At 36.4% G+C, this 18611-nt stretch overlaps 1 protein-coding gene across 7 annotated transcripts in view; it reads left to right on the forward strand.

The window, feature by feature from the left end:
• Positions 1 to 18611, forward strand: part of Itprid1 (ITPR interacting domain containing 1) — a 152663-nt gene that overhangs the window by 32572 nt on the left and 101480 nt on the right. Inside the window, exon 1 of one of the 7 annotated variants that reach the window (XM_048786426.1) lies at positions 10814 to 11670. The exons of the other annotated variants lie outside the window; for them this stretch is intronic. The gene's annotated coding sequence lies outside the window, so the exon portion shown is untranslated. Of the gene's footprint in view, positions 1 to 10813; positions 11671 to 18611 lie in introns of those variants that run through there. 7 annotated transcript variants of the gene reach the window in all.

The following is an 18611-nucleotide window of genomic DNA, read 5'->3' on the forward strand; positions in this document are numbered from 1 at the left end:
AAGGGGGGAAGGGAGGGAGGGATGGAGGGAGGGAGGGAGGAAGGGAGTAAGGAAGGAAGGAAGGAAGGAAGGAAGGAAGGAAGGAAGGAGAAACAGAGAGATTAGCACGTTAGTACTTTCTGGCACTGCAAAGTGTTACAAGTTCATCTTTTATATTTCCTACCCTAGACCTAGAATCAGAATGTATTAAAAACCAAGCTCTAGACACTAGGTATGCTCATTACTAGTGGGGCATGTGCTTCTAGGCCCTCTCAGAAGACAGAGGAAATATGTGCATGTATGCTAACCCATGAATAATATACGCATACCTATTTGTATATGTTGCCATCTATACATCTATATTAAGCTAAATAGAAATGAACACTGATGTCTCCAATTCTAATTTATTACTACATGGGTTATTCTAGACTCTTCTGTTTGCTTAATTGTGCTCCAATTGTGAAAAACCCAGCTTCACAAAAGGTTTTTCAATTTCATTTCCAATTATCCTGGCTAGAGATTTAGCCACTCTTTGTTCTTTACTAAGAACTAACTTATAGTTTCATAAATTCTTTTTCTATTGTTTTCTGGTTTTCAATTTCCTTGATTTCTACTTCATTTTTATTTCTTCTCATTTACTTTTCTTCTTGATTTAGGCTCATGTTGCTCTTCTTTCTTTCCTAAAAAAGAAGTTCAAATTATACATCATTCTTCTTTACTAAAATTTGTCTATAATGCTATAATTTTTCTTCTAAACACTACGTTGGCTGCATCGTACCAATTCTGATAGGTTGCATTTGCATTTACATTTAATTCAAAATATTTTAAAATTTTATTGAGATTTCTTCTTAAACTCCTGTGTTATTTAGAAGTTATTATTTTATTTTTATTGTTTTTGTTTTTTTGGTAGTGTTTCTAGGGAAAAATCCAGGGCCTCATGCATGACAGCCAAGTACTTCAACACTGAGCTACACCCTCTGCCCTAGAAGCATATTTTCAATCTTAAAATATTTTGATACTTTTGTTATAGATTTCTAATTTGATTCTATTGTGGCATAACAATTCACTTTGTGTGATTTCTATTCTTGTAAATGTATTGTGCATTTTATGGCCCAAAATATGGTCTATCTTCATGAACGATTCATGTGAGTTTGAGAATATACTTTCTCCTATAATTGGATGAAATTTTCTATAAATGTCAGTTAGCTCAAGTTCATTAATAGTGGTTTTCAAGTCATTAATACTCTGATTTTCTGCCTATTTTGGAAATCAATGACTGAAAGATGGGTGTTTAAATCTCCAGCTACAATAGTTTCTATTTCTCCTTTCAATTTTTATTGATTTCTACCTCATAGATTTGGATGCCTGATGTGAGGTACATGCACATGAAGGATTGTTACATCTTCTTGGAGAAATGATCCTTTTATCATTAGGCAATGCCTGTCTTTATTCCTGATACACTTTCTTGTTCTGAAGTCATTTTGATGGAAATGAATAGAGCAAATCCAGATTTCCTTCTATTAGTGGGAGTATGATGAGTCTTTTTTTTTAATTCAGCACTTCACTTTTAACCTATTGAAGTCTTTATATTAAGGATACTTGCTATGGTCGCAAGTATTTCCTGTTGTTTGCAATTCTTTCTTTTTCCTTCTCTTTTCTCATTTACTCTGATGTTTTTTGGACATTTTATATGATCCTTTTCTTTCTCCTCTCTTAATGAGTCAAATATACTTATTTGTTTGGAATTTTAGTGGTTGCCTGAACATTTAAAAAAATATATATATGTATGTATGTATATATATATATATATATATATATATATATATATATATATATATATATTTTTTTTTTTTTTAAATAAGGAATTACCTTTTCTTTTTGTAGTTGTGTATGGACAGCATGGCTTTATTTTACTTGTTTATTTTTATGTGGTGCTGAGGATCAGTGTTCACACATGCTAGGCAAGTGCTCTGCCACTGAGTTGCAGCCCCAGCCCCAATATACATTTTTAACACAAATCTACCTTTAAATAACACTATATCATTTCACATGTTGGACAGTTACCTTATACTGCAATATTCTCAATCTTTCCTCCCATCCTTTTTGATACTGTCATTCATTTCTCTTATCTATATACTACAGTCACCCAATGCATTGTTATTATTACTTTAAACTGTTACTTTTTAGATCAATTAAAAATAAGAGAAACTGAAGATTTTAACTTTCCTTTTTTAATTCCCTCTCCAATATTTCTCATTGGCTCAAATCCAAGTTTTTGATTCATATTAGTTTTCTTTTACCTGAAAAAATTATTTTTGCATTCTTACAGGACAGTTCTGTAGGTAATAAATTCTCTCTGTTTTTGTTTTTCTGTTAATGTCTTATTTCTGCTTTACTTGTGATGGATGAATTCAATGGATATAGAATTTCAATTTAGTGGAGGTTTTTTTGTTCAATACTTGAAATATTTCCCTTCACTCTGTTCTTGCTTACATAGCATCTGGTGAGAGGTCTGCTATAACTCTTCTTCTCCTTGCTCCTTTATAGATAAATCCCTCTATTCACTCTGCCTTCTTTAAAAATCTTCTCTGTTTGAGTATAAGAGGTCTATGTGTGGTTTTCTGGTATTTATTCAACTTTGTGTTTTCTGAACTTCCTAAATATGTGGCCTGGTGTCTGGTGTTAATTTTGGAACCTTCTCAGCTATTATCACTTCAAATATTTTTTCCTGTGTTGTTGTCTCTTACTTCTAATATTTAAATTAAATGTTACGTGTCTCACAGTTCTTGGACATTGTTTTGCATTTCATTCTTTTGCATCTTTGACTTTCCCTTTGGCAAGTTTCTACTGACCTCTCTTCAAGTTCATGCATCCTCCCCTTTGTGTGAGTGAGCAGGTGTCCTATACATACACCTCCAGGAACTAGGCCTCCTCGTTCATCTCACCCTTTTCCCCCTTCCTTTTAGTATTTTTTTTTTTAGTTGTAGTTGGAAACAATACCTTTATTTTTTTATTTATTTTTATGTGGTGCTGAGGATGAGCCTGGGGGCTTGCATGTGCAAGGTGAGCACTCTGCAGCTGAGCCACAACCCCAACTCCTCCTTCTCATTCTTGAATGTCAGGAAGTTGTTTTTTTCATATTGACCCAACATCTCCTCATTCCATCAGTTGGGTTTAACTCCATCTACCTGTTAGGCTGCTCCTTTCTTCCTGAGAACCACTGTTCGACTGTGAAGACAATGGATGTGCTTCTCCTGAGTCCCCTCCCTTAGTCCGGTTTCTGTGACCTGTTTCTATGACTGCTCCCCACTTGAAATCCTTCACCCTCTTGTACATTAAGGCTGCAGAATGAAGGTCTGCATTTACTATAATTGAACCCTCACTGTATGCTGCATGTTTGTGCAGGGGCCCTGTTGGGGACACATTTTGTAAAAAAAAAAAAAAAAAAGAACATTTGTTCTTTTTTTGAAGTTTGTTGCCTACCTAGAGAGAACATGTTACTTTCAAAGTTTAAATAACTTTGTAGAAGATACTCAGAAAAGAATAAGCCACTTTTGGGGTGCAGTGGAGTTTTATTTATATCTGCCTTATGCAGTGTGGAGAGCACCCATATTACTTAAGCTAGGGTAAGTGCATTCCCCTAAGGATCCTTTTGACCCAGTACTAGATTTTTTTTGGAAATTTCCCTTTTGTTAATGTCTGCTTTGAACCTTTGCCCCTGCTTTCCAGACATGTTTCCATGATGCTAGGCTGGTAGGCAGAAATTTGAGGGGTAGCAAGAACATAATTTCAAATTCTGATCAAGTTAAAAGAAAAAAGAAAGAACCCATTACTCCATTCCATAGATCAGAATATGATAATTAATGTTCATCGACTTCTGGGTATATACAGAGTTAGTTCAACTGTATATGAACTTTTCCCAAGAATGTGGCATAGTAGAAAAATAAGGACTCTGTACTGTAGTTACTAAAATATGTATCAGGGCTGGGGATGCATCTCAGTTGTAGAGTGCTTGCCTAGCATGCACGGGGCTCTGGGTTTGAAAGAAAAAAAAAAGTATCAAATTCTGCCACCAATACAGTATAGGGAAATGGATCTAACCTTAGGTGTTTAGTTTATCTATGCACTGTGGATAGAGACACCTTACTTCACAGGGTTTATATAAATTTAAAATAAAATAATACCTTCAAAACACCCAGCACAGTGCTTTGCACTTTGTAGACACCGTACCTGCCCTGAGGTGAGCCCTGAAATAACTCATCACAAAACTAATGATGATTGGGTCCAGAGTAGTTCAACAGTGGTCCGTGAGGAACCCTGGGTGCCTTCAATTTCATATTTAGTATTCATGGAGTGAAACAGCAACATGTAAACTATCCATCTTTGGGACTAAATCAGAAACCTGAGCTTTCTCTTACCAGTTATGTGATGTTTGTTGACATAAATTGGAATCGTAAAGTTGATTGTTCTTGAATCACTGAAGAACCTCCCAACTAAAAAATGGCCAAAACCATGAGTTTAGGTGATACTGAGCACATTCCAGGTCTGGGGACCCATGAAAGGATATACGACAGGGAAAGTCCAGGAAGTATGTCAATAATGAGACAACTATTCAAAGATCTGATATTGTTGAGTATCACAAACAATGTGTAGACCAGATGGGTCCACGTCCCTGTTTTCCATGGAATGTCCTTGGACATTTGGTACTGTCCCTTTCAACCAAACATGTGGTGCTTGGTAAGGAAGGGGCAAAATCAATGTCCATGCACACATTACTGTGTCAAGTCAACTCAGTCCCAATTATCACATATTATTGAGCATCATCTCTTTTCTAAATGAGAATACTGTCCAGCTGCCTGGAGTGTCCTAAAAAACTTTCACAGAGCATTCATTTGCATTTGGAAAGCATTTTATACCTCAGTTACAGCAACAAGGAATTAACACACATGCAGATATTTTGAGTCACGGCTAGCGGTTCCATTTCAGGATTAAAGATTAGAGTGATGTCTCTATTTTGTGGCTTTCCTATATGGCCAGATTTAAGATATTCGTTGTTAAAAAGCAATTTCGGTTTCCTTATTGACTTTCATTTGTTCTGTTGAGTACGTAATCGAAGTCATATGAATGTACATTGTTCCCCTTGGGGATCAATAAAGTAAGGTAGTAAAGGAAATATTTTTTGTTGCCAGTTATAAGGCAGCCCATAAACATTTTTTATATATCTGGAATTGGCTCGCTTCTAAAAAAAACTTTATTCACCTATCCCTTATTATCATAGTTTATTTTACATACCATTATAACTGTTTATGACTTTATCTCTGTTCTACAAAAAAAAGAATGTCTTAAGCTCTAGGGCTATGTATGTATCCAAACTACTTGTACAATTATCATTATTACATTGATCATTGTAAATCCAACACAATATATGGAATGATGATTGGATTGGTTTTATAGGCAATTTCTCATGCAGTATTGCATTGATCCTTAAAATAACTCTGGAGAAGTCTCTGCACTGTAATGATGAGAGTACTGAGACTCAACTGAGACTGACCAGTGGCCTCAAAGTTAGTGACTATTGGAGCTGGAGCAGGTAATAAATCCTTCTGGCTCTCAGAAGATAAAGGATACCTTTCCTTTATCTATTATCTAATACAGTGTTTCCCAGTCTTAGCACTCTTGACATTTAGTTCAGAAACATTATGTCTCCCTCTCCCTCCCTCCTTCCCTCTCTCTCTCTCTCTCTCTCTCTCTCTCTCTCTCTCTCTCTGTGTGTGTGTGTGTGTGTGTGTGGCTACTCTGAACATTAAAGCATGTTCAGCAGCATCCTTAGCCTGCAGCCACTAGACACCAATAGCATCCTCCATCCCATTGTGATAACCAAAAATGTCTCTAGACATTATCAAAGGTCCCCTAGAGAGGCAATAACTATTCCAGTGTAACTCAATGGTCTAAGAGCAGGCACAGTGTGGTAACTGCCCTGGGACAGAAGAATGAGTGAAGAGATGAGGGTTTCCTAGTGAAGGCAGCATTTGATTTGGATCTTTACTATAAAAAGATTGACTTGACCAGGCAAAGTTTATTGCAGTGAGAATAAATACAAAATATTTGTTGAGCATGCATGATGTGTCAAATTTAACTCTAAGGGGGAGCATATAATAAGCATTGTTAAATGTCTTCCTAAAATGAAAACCATCTTAAAGTCCATCTAGTGGAACATAGAGCTGTTTGGGGACAGTGAATCTCACGATATGCATTTAGCAGCTAGATTTATCCTATTATCTACTAAAGATTACTTAGGAAAGAATTGCCTCTCGTTTATTTTTGTAGCTTGCTAACCTATAAATCAGTCCCAATCATCATTTAATTGTACTGTACATGGAGACTGTGTTTTCTAGTAAGTTTCTGGCTCAGTGGGGATGTTCAAAACATATTGAGCTTGAGTCTCTTTGCATGAAAATGGAAGGGAAGAAAACCTTCCTTCAGCTCTCTACTTTTATCCAGGGCTTTTGGATCTACTGGGAAACACTCCATCAACATGACAACCAATTCTTTGGTTTAGTTTCATGGACACAGAACAGCTGGGCTAAATCTTCTACTTCCCTCTTATTTTGAATTATTGGAAAATAAGAAAGATTGTGATATCTCTGAAATAATATGGTCTCTTTCCCTAAAATAATCATTCAGGAAGTGCAAAGGATTGATATGTCCTTTTTTTTTTTTTTTTTGTCTTTTAGCTCTGGGCACAAATTTGGGAGTCAGAAAGACCTGGTTTAGGATCAGATAAGCCAAGTCACACTAATTCAATGCTTCAGGATAAATTGCTTAATATATGTGAAGCTTAATTTCATCATCTATAAAATGGGATAATAATAACTCCCACCTAAATTTCTTGGGGGAATTGAATAAGATATGCTATAAAATTTCAGTGTGGAGCTTGGTAGTCATTGGCATTATTCATTCTCTTATTTTTCTCAGCACTGCTGAGAACAGAATTTCTATATGAGAAAGACTCAGTTGCAACCAGAATCAGTAGACCTTTGAAGTTGTGTTGATAAAATCATTTAAGAAAGGAAACTTCACTTCTGTTAGGCTGAGTAAAGAATATGGGTCTGATGGAGCTCCTGGGGAGCTCCTGATTCTCTTTTTCCACCCCAATGTCACTAAAACCTCACCATCAGCACTGTCCACATCATGTTTGTAGGAGAGCTTTCCTAGGTAGAAGAGGGAAGATAGCATGACTCTTCCAGCTTAATCACCATATATTTTGAATGTGTAATAACAAAAGAGTGTGTGTAAGAGAACAATGCCTAGAATCAGTACTGGTCAGAATTCAATCGGGAGAAAGGATGCACTAACCAGAACCCAGGATTCTGAAGTGCTGCATTTGGGCTTTCTGTATCAGAGTTACGTAGAGAACTTGACCAAAATGTGGATTTTCTCATCACATTCCAGGCCTACTGAATATAAAGGATCTGAGATTCTCATGTACATACTGGTTTGGGAGCACGTGAATCAAAAGTCTCGATCTTCTGCTCTCTGTATGAACTTTATTGCTATCATAGAAATGGATTACTTTTCTCTGGTAGCTTGAACCCATTGGGTATTTCAACCACACAACTAAATCTATGATAGATTTATAAGAAACCTGATGACTATAATTTGGCTTCTCATGTGGATCAGAAGTTTCCATTCTCGATGATTCATAGTCCTGTTTCTCCTTCTGACAGACTTAGTCCTTCCCCTCATCTTATTCTCCTTTGGGATCTAGAACTTCCTCTCACTCCAAATTCCTTCTAATAGTGAACTCATTTGTTCACTTTGGTTTGGAGGGTAAGCCATTGTGTGGTTGGAAACGCAGGTCAGCTCAGATGTCAGTACTGAATTCCAGACCCTGTATCTACACTGCCTTCTAATTCTTCCCTTTGGTGTTTCTATGGGAACCTCAAACTTTACATTTCAAAACAAAACTCTCTAAATCTTTCCACAAACTTATGTCTCCTTCTCTAATCCCTGCTTGATAAATGAAATTGTACTGACAACATCCTCGAGTTGGAAACCTGAGAACAATCTTTGACTACTGCCTTCCCCACATAACAGGTCAGTCAGAAAGATCTTTTGCTACTTCCTTCCACGTACTTGTAAAGTAACTCACTTCTCTAGATGTCTGATCCATGGTTTCCATCACCACTACATCTTACCTGGTACCCAACTACCTGTTTAGTCTTGTTGCTTCCATTCGTTCCATTGTCCACATTGAAACAAGACCTCTTTAGAACAGAAGTCTAATAATGTCACTTTCAACTCCCTTCAGGATAAAGTTCAAGCCCTTTCTGGAATGCAGAGTCCCTTAGGTATGTTCTGGAACTGCTGGAACTGTCAGTTATGTTACTTGACAGGGACCCTTCATATGTCCCACAGTGTCCATGCTGAGATCCTTGTCATTCTTCAAGTGGTCTATGCTCTCTCTTGCACATGCTATTCCCTCTGCCTGGGTCACCTTCCTCCTCCCTACTCTACATGAGGATGGGGCATACACTTCCTTATTCATACCATGAAGTCTACCGCAGATGGGTAAACTCAGTTAATGGAGAAGATATTAAAACTGGCCTTTCCTTTATTCTGGTGTCCCATGACAATCCTTTTCTGTATGGCTTTGTTTTCCTGGCATAGGGGATTGAACCCAGGGGCCCTTTACCACTGAGTTACATCCCCAGCCCATTTCATTTCTTTAAATTTTGATACAGGTTCTCACTCAGTTGCTTTAGGGTCTCATCAAATTGCTAAGGCTGGCCTCAAACTTGTGGTCCTTTTACCCCAGCCTCCCGAGTTGCTGGCATTACAGGCATGGGCCACCCTGCCCACAGGACAGTCCATTATTAGTGGTAGAACTGTTATTCAGGGATTCCAGAGATCTTAGCCCTAATATGTTAACAATTCCTTTTGTGACACTGACATGTTTTCTGAGTCTCACCTTCCCCATCCTTGTTGTCCTAGTATAGAATACTGTGCAGATCCAGGGATCAAGGTCATAAGGATGATTTACTTAGTGAAAATATAATCTACAAACTTGATTGCCTCTCTCATTTAGTTTATTTCCCATTTCCTCACTTCCTTGACTGACTCTTATTCTTATTTAAGACCAAGTTTAGAAACCACAATTTCCAGGATAATTTTTCTAAACCTTCAAAGCTAGGGTAAGGGTTGTCCCTATGAGAACCCAGAACACTTTTCTTTAAAAAAAAAATAGCAACTATATTGTCATTTTGGGAATACTTGTTCCTCCCTTACTTTAAATATTTCTTTGTCACTAAGGATGACACTTTGTCACTTCTGTCTGCTGGAGAATAGACATGAAAGGGAAGTATTCTATTTGGAAGATTTTTTTCTGAGAGTGGCAGTGCTTTGTCTATGTATTGCCCTTTGTTGAAGAGAGTTAAGTATACGTGGTACCCCAACAAATTCATTTTCATGAACAAAGCTTTTGTTTTAATCCACTGATGTACAGTTCATTTTTTCTGAACTAACTATGCCTCTGAAGAGTAAATTGACTTTCCCAAGATCAATCTTGTAGGGACTAGGTTTAGACAGGGCCCTGTTCTCCTAATTTCTAATGTAGACTTTAATGATTTGTGTACTACAATCTCTCTAAAACTAAGGTACATAGATAAATGCATGCATAATCAATGTGTAGTTTAAAAATTTGCAGTTAAGGTCATGTATGAATGTGGGTGCAATTACATGCACATTTTTTAATCAAAAAGATCAATTCTATTAAAATCTTCTGGAATAAAAACTGTTAAAATAGGGATTTCATTTCGCAACTATACTTCTGGACATGACATTTCAACTAAATTTATGCTTTATCGACTATCCTTTTTACAAGGTCAACACATCTGGTGGGTACTATGATGAAGTTGTGATCTTCTCAGGCCTGAGTGGTGGGTGGATGCCCCAGGAGGTAAAGGAGGCTGTTGTGCAGTCTGGGACCTTGAGATATTTCTGAGGTCCAGAGGGGCAGAGTTTTAGCTACCAGTGGGAAAGCAGGGAGAAGTGTAAAGAGACAAGGAAGGACTGGGGTTTAGTTCTTTGGTAGAGCACTTGTCTGGCCTGCACAGGGCCCTGGGTTCCACTCACAGCACAAATATAAAAAAATAAATAAATAAATAAAAAAGAAGAAGAAGAAGGTGAGAATAGGTTGGGGGCAGGGCAAAGGAGATCTCAGAATAGGCTGAGGGCCAGTACATAGGCCTAAGAGGAAGGTATGCAAATCCTGCTCACTCCTGCAGGCAGCCCTGCACAGGAACCTCATGGACTGTCAGGAGGGAGAAGAAAGAGTTGATGAGGCCCTCTTCATCTCATTCCTCAGCTCTTCAACCTTAACACTTTCATTGTAATTTTTCTATGTATTGGGGTTTCTCTTTGTCTGAAGTTAAATATAATTTGAATTGCACAAAGATTTTTTTTCATAATTTCAAACTCTGTTAATCTAGTTTATCAAAATAAAGAATATTGTTGAGACACATGACTTAAGAATAGAATTAATTTTAGGTAGTACTTATCATTATGTCATTTATAAGAATGTATGCTGAATGTGACTATGAAATTTAATTCAAGAAATGAAGTTGACAAATCGGGAGTGGTGGAGCACACCTGTAATCCCAGAGGCTTGGGAGGCTGAGGCAGGAGGATTGTGAATTTAAAGCCAGCCTCAGCAAAGAGGAGATGCTAAGCAACTCAGTGAGACCCCATCTCAAAATATAAAATAGGGCTGGGGATGTGGCTCAGTGGTCGAGTGCCCCTGAGTTCAGTCCCCTGTTACCACCCCTTAAAACAAACAAACAAACAAAAAACAAAGAAAAGAAAAAAAATGAAGCTGAGTGTGTGTTTATTTACCTTCCAAATGTGAAATTCTCTCACCTTGCAACTAAAAGACTTCACAGACACTGAAGTTCCATGGAGATGAGAATGACCCTGATAGCCATTCAAGTTCCACCCCCTTTCTGGGTTTGGGTGTGTGCATGTTTATGATTTGTTCCCTCTGAACTTTCCAATTGAATTTCCTGTGAATTGAATCTCTCAGCCCTGAATATCAAGTTCTACTGCCCTTATTTCCAGAAACGGTTTGCAATGCAAATCATTAGATTGGTAACACACAGTGCCATAACCATGGTAACCAAATGAAGACAAGTTTGCTTTTCTTCCTCCGTGAAGTGCATTCTAGTCCTGCATTCAGAACTGAGCCACCACCAAAAGGTTGAAGGGCATTAAAGGAATAGAAGAGGTTTCATAGAAATAAAAACACAACCTGAACCATTGCATTTATTCCTCACACGCTCTTTTTCTGAGTCCAGGACTTGTTACTAATAACTCCTGTCATTCCTAATGACCTTTGTCCTGCTTTTATTCCCCTCCACCCACCTCTTGTAAAGGGGAAGGTGGAGAGAATCGCCATGTATCTTTACCTTTAACTTGACCATGGCTTTTTGAAAGTAGATTGTCTGGGCTCTCTATGATGACTTTGAAATAGGAGCAGATAGAAACTTGGGTCCCTGTTTTGTGGTCACCAGGACATTTTAGTCTTAGCACCAGTGGGACAGGAACCAGGCGTGCGCCAAGACCTTCCCAGACGCTTTTAGAAGCAACTGCAGCAAGTTACAAGGGCCACTTCTCTGCTGAGACTCCTTTATTCTGGTACAGTAACTCTTACAATGTGTTTTCTCCAGCCAGTGGGGGAGGGGGCATTAGCTCTCCATTCTCATTTTCTCTCAGTTGGAATGAAAGGGCAGCTATGGATTCTTGAGAAACTTCTTTCCCTCCAGCTGTGTGACTGGGTGGCTCCCAGGAAGAAAAGCTATTAGCAGTAAGGTGAAGTGTTCTAACTGTCATGGATTCAGGCCTGGATGACTTCAGTACCCCCTTGACTGCCTGGGTGGCTGCCATTAGTATGGAAAGGTCTAAAACACAGGGGATGGGAATGCTCCAGGCTCAGAATTGTTAGGTTACGTCCCTTTGGTACTGAACATGGTTTTGAGCAATGTATCTATCTGGGGAGCGATGCAGAAATTGTATCTTGTCTTCCTTTTGAAACTTTTCTTTGCATTTTGGTCTTTTTTTTTTTTTTTGGTCTTTTTCACTGATTATTTTTTCTATCCTTCCTGAGGGAGGTCTGATTCATTAAGATCATGCTAAAGGGGTGTGCTCTTTCATTTTTCGCTAATTAGTGAATTCACTAAAAATGAAGACTGAACACGATGTGAGGGAACTATGTGGGTTTTTTTGGTACAGGTGGCAGCTGCTATAGAAGTAAAAATGTTTCCTTTCAACAGAGTGAAGTTTGCTAGTTAAGAAACCAAAGCTCATCAGGGATAGAGTTACTAGATAAAGGACATTCCGTTAACATTCGAATTTTAGAAAACAACATTTTGTTTTGGTGTAAGTATGTCTCAAATAATGCATGGGCCATGCCTATGCTAATTTTTATAAATTTGACATTCAAATGTAACTGAGAACCTAATACTTTTATTTTCTAAACCAGGCAATCAGATTCTGGGGTGGTGGTGGGGGAAATAGAATATGTTTGTAGGAAAAAGAAACGGTATTATGAACTTTTTAGTGTAATTTTCCACTGAAAAAAATTTACCTAGTTGTCATTATCTTATTACACCACACAGGGAAATGATTTAATACTGGAGGTCAAACCTTAAAAGAAGAAAGCAATTATCAGAATAATCATAAAAAGTCCAAACGGCCTTATAATGTTAACACGGGAAAGTTTTCTTTTTAGCAGTTTTCTAACTTGATATTAAAGATGATTATGATCATGATTATATGTAGGAGTTAAAACTGTTTGCTAGTTAAGAAACTAGAGTGCTGTTGGAACAGCCTTTTTCAGAATTTCTCTACTTGTGTGTCCATGAAGTGTCCAGTGTGACCTCTTTGTCTCTGGGGTAGCCCCTTGCAGTGGGTCCTCTCTAGAGGGTGGCCAAAGGGAATGGGGTGTAGAGGTGCTCTGTATGTCCAAGAACCTGGAAAATGCTGACCAAAATACCAGATGTTGGTTCAGGCATATTGGGAATCTTACTGAATATCCACAGTCACAAGATGATCTCTGTATATTACAGAGGTAGCTCAAACAAGTTGATGAATCTTGAGAAAGAAAGAAAGAAATAATACAGAAAAAAACAAATGTTACTTTTGGGAATACAGAGTGCAAAAGAAAATATTTTAGTGTATACATTTTTCTTTACAGTCATGATAGAAGAGTTAAGAAGTATGAAGAAATTCTCTGATTCTCATTGTTGTGGTTTCTTTCTAATTTGGTGTAGCGATTCCCGTCTTGAGAGCGCCCATAGCCAAATAATCACATTCCAGGACAGTCCTGTCCATGGGCCAGTTAGTGTCTTTGTGGGTGTTGACTTTGGTTTCTGTGGGGGTCGTGAGTGGGAAGGGCTAGTTTAAAGAAAAGATTCATGAAAAAGGGAACTTAAGTACTTGACTCTGGTGCTCATCATTATTTTTAATCTGCAAATTGTTGGGGTTTGGTTCCTTGGGCTGAGAAACAAATAAATTGTATTATAGAAACAACCACTGAGAGAGAGAAGTTTTATCTAAACCAGAGGTGAAGGGGTGTGACTGCATTTCAAACTTACATAAGGCCTAAAAATGGATACCAGGATAACAACTGTGCTAAACAATTTTTTTTATTATTTTATTTATTCTTTTTAGCATACATGACAGTAGAATATATTTTGACATTTTATACATACATGGAGTATAACTTCCCATTCTTGTGGTTGTACATGATGTGGAGTTACACTGGTGGTGTATTCATATATGAACATAGGAAAATTATGTCCAATTCATACTACTGTCTGTCCTATTCCCATCTCCCCTCCCTCCCTTTCATTTCCCTTTGTCTAATTCAATCAACTTCTATCCACTCTCCCCTTGTGTGTTAGCATCCACATATCAGAAAGAACATTAAGCCTTTGGTTTTATGGGATTGGCTTATTTCACTTAGCATGATAGTCTCTAGTTCTGTCCATTTAATGCCATAATTTCATTCTTCTTTATGGCTGAGTAATATTGCATATACATATATCACATTTTCTTTATCTATTCATCTGTTGAAGGACACCTAGGTTGGTTCCATAGCTTATCTGTCATGAATCAGTTACTATAAACATTGATGTGGCTGCATCACTATAGTATGCTGAATTTTAAGTTCTTTGGGAATATGCCAAGGAGTAGGATAATTGGGACAAAGGTGGTTCCACTCCAAGTTTTCTGAGAGATCTCCATACTGTTTTCCAGAGTGGTTGCCCCAGTTTGCAGTCCCACCAGCAATGTACGAGTGTACCTTTTCCCCTACATTCTTGCCAACATTTATTGTTACTTGTATTCTTGATAATCGACTAGAGTGAGATAAAATCTTAGTTTTGATTTGCATTTCTCTAATTTCTATTAATGTTGAACATTTTTTCATATATTTGTTGACCGATCATATTCCTTCTCCTATGAAATGTCTGTTCAGTTCCTTTGCTCATTGATTGATTATTTGTTTTTTGTTTTTTGTGGTTTTTTTGGTTGTTGTTGTTCAGTTTTTTTAGTTCTTTATATATCCTGGAGATTAATGTTCTATCTGAGATGTAGGTGGCAAAGATTTTCTCCCATTCCTTTGGGTCTCTCTTCACATTCTTGATTATTAAACAAATCTTTAATAAGAAGAAAATAACCATCATCCCAATCTACCAAGAGAGGTTCCCAATTGACATTTTGAACAAATTCCTTTCCATTTTGAGAATATTATTTTATATATATAATTTTATAATGTGATTTTTTAAAAACTCTGTTGTATGTGTGTTTATTTCATTATAAATATTTTTTGGATGCCATTAAAGTTTATGATATTGAATATTTGAATACTTAGAATAATTCTGCATCCTCTAATAGACAGATTTTTCTTTTTGTTGTTTTCTGTGAGCCAGGACAGTATGATTTTTGTCTTAATTCTTTTCCTGCTTTATTGAACTGACTTGGTCATCCAGAGCCAGGTCGAATAGAAGTAGTGAGAACAGAGTATCGTTGCCTTATGTGCAGACCGAGGGGAAAAGGCTTAGTCTTGCACTATTAGGTATGATATTTACTTTCAGTTTGAGGAAGTTCACTTCTATTCCTAGTTAAGAGTTTTTAATCATGAATAGATATGAATTTTGTCAAATGCCTTTTCTGCATCTGACAAATGATCATATGCATTTTCTTTTTTATTCTGTTAGTGTGATGAATTATGTGAATTCTTTTTTTTTTAAGTGCTTAATTCTTTGTTGGAAGGTGAAACTTCAGGGCAGCAAGGGTGAAGGAAAACAAAACAAGGGAGAAAGTCACAGAGTGAATACAAGGAGTTGGTGTAGAGATCCTGGCCAAGCAAGGCGGGCACTGTGCGGAGATGTGCCACTTATTCAGTCATTCAGAACATCCCTTGGTTGGAATTTTGATATTAAGCCAATCCCATATTCCTGGGATAAGCACCACTTGGTCCTGCTGTATTAACCATTTAACCTGTTCCTATTACCTATTATCACTTTCTAATATTTTGTTGGAGAGTTTGCACTTGTGTTTATTAAAGATATTGGTCTATAATTTTGTTTTCTTATCAAGTACAAGGCCTGGACTTAATTTGCTCTCCCTCCTCAAGGTGGAAGGCATCTCTCCACACAGTGCTGCTTTCTGCAAGGTTTTCTTTTTGTTGTACTAAAAGCGGGCACTGTAGTCTCTCACCTGATCTCCTTAGTTCCGTGCAGTTGGTTTGATGGGTGCATAGCGGTTCAACTTGTGTCTATGGGAAGAGGACTGCCCAAGGACCTTGCTCAGTCTCCATCCTGTGGTGCCCTTCTATTTTCTTAGAACATCTTCACCAGGTTTGGTATGCTGTCCTCATACAGAGGAACCGAGGAGAGTTCAGAAGGAGTATGTGGAGCACTGGTGTAATCTCTTCCTTAAACATTTGGTAAAACTCACCAGCAATGCAATCTAATCCAGGCTTTCTCTGTGAGAGGATTTTAATTACTAATTCAATTTCTCTAATAGATACAAAGCTATTAAAATTTTTTTCCATTTTTTTGATAGTACATTTTACATTTTTAATGTTTGTAGAATCTGTTGTGATGCTTACATCTTTGGGAGGGGGCTTGATCAAAATTTTAAAAACTCTTTAAAGAACTACCAGTTGACTTTCAATTTTTTCTTTATTGTCTGTTTTCCATTTTGATGATCTTTGTGTTTGTTTTGTTATTTCCTTTTTTCTACTCTTAGATTTAAGTTATTTTCTTTCCCTGTATTCCTAATATAAATAACTTAATAATATTCTAAATTTATTTTTTTCCAATATATGCAATTTAAACTATAAACGTTTATGTATTTGTGTTACATTTTTGGCTACATTCTGCACATTTTGATTTTAGTTCAATTGTTTAACAATTTTATTGTGGCATTTTTTTTTACCCCATTGGTTATTTAAAGTGATTTAATTTTGAAGTATCAAGGAATTTTCTAGGCACTTTACTGTTATGAGTTCTTAAATCATACTGTATTTTTTTTAAATCAGGGTACCTGATATGTTTGATTTTGATCTTATTGTGTTTTATGGCCCAGAATATGATCTATCTTGGTGAGTGTCTCATGAGCACCTAAGAATTTTTATTTTGTTGGGTGGAGTATTGGGTGGACAATTCCATGTTTGATAACAATGACTGTTAGGGCAATTTGGCTCATAGTACTGCTTAAAGCGTGTAAGTTGTTTCTGAATTTCTATTTGTACTCCTAATTATTTTAAGGGAGGTATTAATTTCCAGCTCCAAATTGGATTTGTGTATTTCTTTAGTTTTGTAACGTTCATTTCATGTCATGGGACCTATTTTAATAGTTACATGTTCATTTAAAATTGAATCTTCTTGTTGATTTGACCTTTAGTTATGATAACATTTCCCTTCATACTCCATTCATTGTCTTGGTCTAGAATCCTGTTTATTTTCCTGGTATTAGTTTAACAATATCAACTTTTTCATGTTTAGTGTTTCAATGTTATATTATTTTTGTTACTTTATATTCAACATTTGTGTCTTTATTTTTAAAGCACTTTATTGTAAGTAACTTATAGTTGGATCTTGCTTTTTATTTTCCCTAGTGTGGTCTGACAATTTCCACCTTATATTTGGGTGTTTGTTCCATCTATATTTAATGAAATTGTTTTGTTAAAAATTTGCCATATTATTAGTTGCTTTCTAATTGTTCATCTCTCTCCCCAACCCTCCCCCACCCAAAACTGGTCCTTTCTATTTGCCTTATTTGAGAGGAGGGTGATGAATTAAATTTTTAAAATCTGTTTTATCATCTTAGTTTTTTTACTTAGTTATGCTTCTTTAAAAATAATTTTTATGGTTTTTTTTTTAGTGGTTTCTCCAGGGCAGCACAGTCCAATAGAGCATTCTTCCATGATGGAAATGTTCCAATAAGCCCTGCATATATGGTAGCCAACAGCTGTATGTGCCTATTGAGGCACTTGAAATATGGTTAGTGCAACTCGTATTGAATGTTTAATTTTATTTAACATTAATTAATTTAAATTAAATAGCCATATATGGGTAGTGGCTACTGTGTTGAACAGCACAACTCTAGAGTTTATAGTGTGTATCTAATTAGATTCTATCTTTAAGATATACTATTTCACAATATAAAAAACAGTATAGTTCCCAATACTATTCTCTTACCTTTTGTGTTCCCATTTTCATAATTTTGTTGTACAGATGTGTAAATCTCACAATACTGTGCAAATATTTAGCTTTACTTGATTAACCTTTGAAGAAAATTTAAATGTACTTTTATCTACTGATAGTATTACAAGTATATTTTGTAATATGTATGTGGGTGTAATAGTCCTCTATATAATAGAAATAACCTTTAGGTTTCTTATCAGATAATTTTTAACCTTTCAAGTGTGACTCATTTCTTCTTGCTGAACCAATTTTCCAACTGACCTATTTCTTCTCAAATTGAAGATTTTCTTTAAGTGTTTTTTTTTTTGTTTTTTGTTTTTATTTTTGTTTTTGTTTTAGTACAGATGAATTTTTCAGATTTTCTTATGTCTTAAAATGTTTTATTTGGGGCTGGGTTGTGGCTCAGTGGTACAGCACTTGCCACTTGCCTAGCACATGTGAGGCACTGGGCTCAATCCTCAGAACCACACAAAAATAAATAAATAGTTAAAAAAAAGAATGTTTTCCCTTTAAGAAAATGTTTTATTTATCCTTCATTCTTGAAGATCAGTTTAAAGGGCTACAAAACCACAGATTCATATTTGGTTTGTTTGTTTGTTTGTTTGTTTGTTTGCTTGTTTCTCTGTCTTATCACAGAATGGTAATTTTTCTTTTAGCTTCTTTTGCTTCAAATAAGACATCATTCATGATTCTTACTGTTGTTCTTCTGTAATGTGTCATTTTTTCCTCTAGATGCTTTACATGTTTTTCTCTTCACCTGTAATTTTTAGTTTGATAACAATGTTTCTCAGTGTAGTGTTTCTGCTGGCGATTTACTGGATTTGTAAGTTAATATCTGTCCTTGATTTTGAAAAATACCTG

This window comes from Marmota marmota, unplaced genomic scaffold (genome assembly GCF_001458135.2).
Source record: "Marmota marmota marmota unplaced genomic scaffold, marMar, whole genome shotgun sequence".
In the NCBI taxonomy this organism is placed as follows: domain Eukaryota; kingdom Metazoa; phylum Chordata; class Mammalia; order Rodentia; family Sciuridae; genus Marmota; species Marmota marmota.